At 41.6% G+C, this 4,922-nt stretch overlaps 1 pseudogene; it reads right to left on the bottom strand.

Annotated features, from left to right (window-relative positions):
• Positions 1 to 898: 898 nt before the first annotated feature.
• On the bottom strand, positions 899 to 4,531 carry LOC106748834 (annotated as a pseudogene).
• Between the last annotated feature and the right edge of the window lie 391 nt (positions 4,532 to 4,922).

The raw sequence follows: 4,922 nt of genomic DNA, 5'->3' as shown, positions 1-4,922 counted from the left end.
TCTTGGAGCGTTTGAGTAGAGTTTTCGTCCAATAATGCCTGCAAATCGTTGTCTTCAAACTTTTTCGGTTAGCCTTAGCGTTCTTTATCATTGACATCAAAATCATCAATCTTAAATCGCTGAAACCATACTTGGCATGTTCTTTCCGATGGAGCATAATTGCCATAAGCTTCGAAAAGCAATTTATGAGCTGCAGCTGCAGTTTTTTTCAAGTTAAAGTAATGAAGCAGCACATGTCGGAAAAACAACTTATCGCGTTCCATATTTAATAAAAAGAAAAAATAGCACTGCTCGCTTAAATGAATTTCTTCACACTGAATTTTATTGACAAATGTCTAACCTCTAAAATGCAGCCAGTTTCAGATGTCAAAATAAATTACACTTACAACTAACGTCATCTAACTGTGAGCCGCAGGAACTAAGTTTACCACCTAATATATAAAATTGAGTTTTACGGTATATGCTGCAGAGACAACAATAATTCAATAGCAAATTATGCAAACACAATTTGCTAATTTTAGTAATATTTCATATTTTAATGAAAGGTCTGATATTTTAGCGTAAGAAATAATTTTATCAAACTTTTTTTCATACGTTTGATACAAATACGGTAATTAGTTTCATGATTTTGTTGCCCCTGGTAGCATGCAACCAACCCNAATTAGTTTCATGATTTTGTTGTCCCTGGTAGCATGCAACCAACCCAGCACTGTAACTTTCTGCTGTCAATAGGCGTCAATCTAGCGATAACAATAAACCTCAGTCGATAATGACTGTGTCAATTGATGTTTTCGCCTGATTGGTGTCTATGGCAGAATTTTATAATAAGTACTTAATATATTTCTTTTTTCTTGTAAATATTTAACATAAACGCGATGCAAGGGTTAATGTTTCTCACCGAGTGCGTGCCCTTTTTGAGTAAAGTTGATATAGTCGTAAGTAACCAAGCTGGAGTCAGTCGACAGTGCACGAATAGGATCTACATTAGATGCATTGAATAATTTAACAAACGGCTTTAAAACCACTGTAAAATCCGGAAAATCATTGTATCTAAAAGACAACGTCTCGCCACCATATCATGTTGTAAAGGATAGAAAATTGTCACGATCGAATTATAATTCTGCATGGAACAACAAAATGTACCCTCTTTAGTAGATTAATTATTCGGTAGTTTGTTGATAGAGCTGCGACATTTTAGAAGCGGCGATTTCCGATCAAACATCTTTGTACATGCAAGCGCAGTAAAGAAGATGTAATATATTGCACACGGCACTTCGCGTTACCCTAACCGAGATCGTGACATTTACCGAAAAATAAATTACCGTTCCACTCTTCGGCTTGGCGTAAAATACTAATTAAACGACCTGAAATCACCTATGGCTGGAACCAAATTGACCAGCTTGCGGGGCAAGGCGACCCTTAAAGAATTGAGCACCTTCCGTAGATGCAGGGTGTAACGTATCAGCGACAAGTATTTCGGGTTGTAACATTGCTCCAAACAGACTTCATTAGCCCCAAATTGAATCATGATGAGCTGGAAAATAATCCCCCAAAGGATTGTTCTAGTAAGAATGTTTCACAGGTCTTTTTCTTTTTATTCTTTCACCGAGAGAAATTCACGCTGATACAAAGGAGATTTGAAGAGTCGAATTGTACCTTCTATTGCTTTTTCGTGTCTATCTTCGTGTCAATCTTGATCCTTTGTAACAAGATTCTCGCTTGTTGCAATGCGTCCTCTACAGCAGCGACTGGGAAGGCGACATTCAGTCTTGCAGCGGTCGAGATAAATTTACCCGTCTCTGTGGCGTATCTGGTTAACCTCGGATTAAACACCTGTAGCATCGAGTAAAGATGAACAATAAATATTATCCAGCGACATATATAATTTATTCGAGTACAGTAACAAGTACTGAAAGGCGTAAGTCATTTCCTGCAAAACGTGACTTATTACACAACAAAAAATCGATGCACTATTAATAAGAATGTTACGTACCAGAACGATTGAGGGCATACATACGTTTAAAATATTGGGCAGTGTTAAAAATCGTCTCCAGTTAGCTTGACCTCCTATGCACCAGCTGACTCGACATGCCTTGATAAAAGATTCTATAGCGAATTCCTCCAGCGCACCGCTCCCAGCAACCAAAAAATCACCGAGACCACCGATTACGTCAATGTCAACTGGTCATAGAAGATGAACGTAGTCCGATATCGATAGCAATCTGCAATAAGTGAGAAAGAAATTNCAGTTAGCTTGACCTCCTATGCACCAGCTGACTCGACATGCCTTGATAAAAGATTCTATAGCGAATTCCTCCAGCGCACCGCTCCCAGCAACCAAAAAATCACCGAGACCACCGATTACGTCGATGTCAACTGGTCATAGACGATGAACGTAGTCCGATATCGATAGCAATCTGCAATAAGTGAGAAAGGAACGGATTCATTTTCTGAAATTTAAAAATCGTAATTAATCCTCTTATATTTTTTTAAAATCTGTCAGGGAAATTTTCCTCACCTTCCACATAAACGAGGAAATTGTTATTTGAATGTGAAAATTCTTTTATAGTTTTGTTAAATTAGAAACGGCGCTTAATTACAAAGAATATTGAGAGAACGAGACATACAGTTTTATCTGGCGGGATGCCTGGCATTTTGCTAGGAAACAGAACGCTATTGGAAATTATCGGCTGTTTCATATTGTTACGTCCTGAATGGTCCGGGACGCGCGCGGCGGGAGCGGCTCCGCCAAGCTTAGCAGGTAACTAAGCCGAGGGGGAAGGTGGGAATGTTTACGCGTAGAATCGGGATAAATAGGATTATTAAGGAAAACAACAGTCATAATAAAAGTAAATAGATATACAATTTATTATTATTTTGATGAATTTGGATAAATTTCACGTCGAGATGGCAATAGAGTTTTTTTTCGCTATGTCGCGACGATATTATAGGATGGTTTACAAGGGGACAGTATAGTTTCAGCGATAATGGTCCTCGAAATAATATAATATAATAATAACTTACGTTCGGCAAATCCGAAATAGTAAAAGGTCGAGTGAATTACATCGTCTTGGAAAGAAGAGAGAGCGGGGGCCGTCTTGAGTTCACTTGAAATGACAAATTATGTAGCACGACTGCGCTGGTAGAACTTGATGAAAACTAACTTGATGAGTCATCAGGTCTGAATTAAGAACACTAATGGCTGCACAAATCAGACTCGCGAAAAAACTGGTTCTGGTCTGAACTGAAAAGACTCGCGAGACTGAGTCGAGAAACAAGGAATTAAGAATTCACTGAGCGAACTGAAGCTGGCTGAATGAGAAAAATTACTACTATTTTTGAAGACGAGGCCCTTATTTATAGGCTCGTCCTAGACTCCCTCTTCTTTCTGCAACTGCGTGATTTGCGTTTTCGGTGGGAACACCAACGAACTTGGTATTCCACGGNCATTTTCACGAGTCGAGGGGATCATCAGCTTATAACAGATGATCGTTATGTCACTTCGAATTTTCGCTCACTGAACGATTCCGCGATATTTATTTGGGGATGTGCGCACAAATCATCGACATTTTGTATCGATACGAAACATCGATTTTTTCGCTTTACTTCGCTTCCGTCCTTATTTGTTAATTACGGGAAAGTGAGACGAAAAATGCGCTCATTTTTATATAATTGTAGAAATTATCGTCGAAATGCTACGAAATTACCTTTTCTCTCCCACGAAGTATTTTTACATCTGAGTAGGAAAGAGAGGCCGGTTCTGGCGCAGTTGGATCTGTTTTACCGGCCGAGTAGGGAGACCAGTTGGCGCAGTTGGATCTGTTTTACCGGCCGTGTAGCAAAAACCAGTTGGCGCAGCTAGCGTAGTTATCGCAGTTGGCGCAGTTGGCGCTGTTTTTATTTTTTTACCGGCCAAATAGGGCCCCCTTCAGCGGTCGGTAGGCGCTGTTTTTTACCGGCCGAATAGGGCCCCCTTCAGCGGTCGGTACCCCCTCCTCCGACAGTCGGTATACCATCGCGCACCCCCTCCTCCGGCAGTCGGTATACCCTTGCGCACCCCCTCCCTCCCCCTGTTCGCGACGACTCGCGGTAGTCGCGCGCGCGAAAGTCCGCCCCCACCCGCAGCGGTCCGATTTTTATCCCCTCCAGCGGCCCGTTCGCGGTAGTCGCGCGCGCGAAGGTCCGCACCCACCCTCTCCTGCAGCGATCCGTATCCCCTCCAGCGACGACCCGCGGTAGTCGCGCGAAGGTCCGCACCCCTCCAGCGCACTCGCCCCTATATCGTGTTTACTTAAATCTAAATGGGGAAAGGTAAAGGGGAGGATATTAAGAAATTTTCTTTAGTAAAAATGGTTTTTTTATTATATCCATACACACACGCACCAGAGGCCAATCACCCTCGGGTCAGACTCGTACCATGCGCGCGCGAATAATATCATTCGATACTATACAATTCGCAGAACCCGAAGGTGTTCCACTCCTCCACGTTGTCCCAATCCTCCTCGCCGATCAGCCAAAATTCATCAGCCATCAATCTGAGGCAGTACTTCTGACTCGCCAAGTCGAATCTTGCGAATCGATCTCTTCTCCCTCGGAGATGAAAAGCTTTTTCATATATCTAGATAAAGGGGGAAGAGAATTTTAGAAAAAAAACCACAGAATTAATCCTAAGATCATTCCCCCTTTAAAAAAGAAAAAATGGAAAAACTTACCCTTACAAAATCCTTAAAAAACAGCTTCGTCCTCGACAATGATAACCTTCATTGCAATTCCTTTTTTCACTTTTAGTTCACTTAAACTCTCGAACAACTCGCAATACTTTCACGTCGACAAGAGAATCTGCACTGGCCGCCGATGGAGTCAAAATCATACAGTTAACTTCCAGGCGGCTGGAAGTATCCCATTTGGAATGCTCTTTTGAT

Source organism: Dinoponera quadriceps, unplaced genomic scaffold (genome assembly GCF_001313825.1).
Source record: "Dinoponera quadriceps isolate SergipeBrazil2010 unplaced genomic scaffold, ASM131382v1 scaffold3279, whole genome shotgun sequence".
In the NCBI taxonomy this organism is placed as follows: Eukaryota; Metazoa; Arthropoda; class Insecta; order Hymenoptera; family Formicidae; genus Dinoponera; species Dinoponera quadriceps.
Note: the sequence above shows the minus strand (reverse complement) of the source record. Positions and strands in the feature narration are given on the sequence as shown.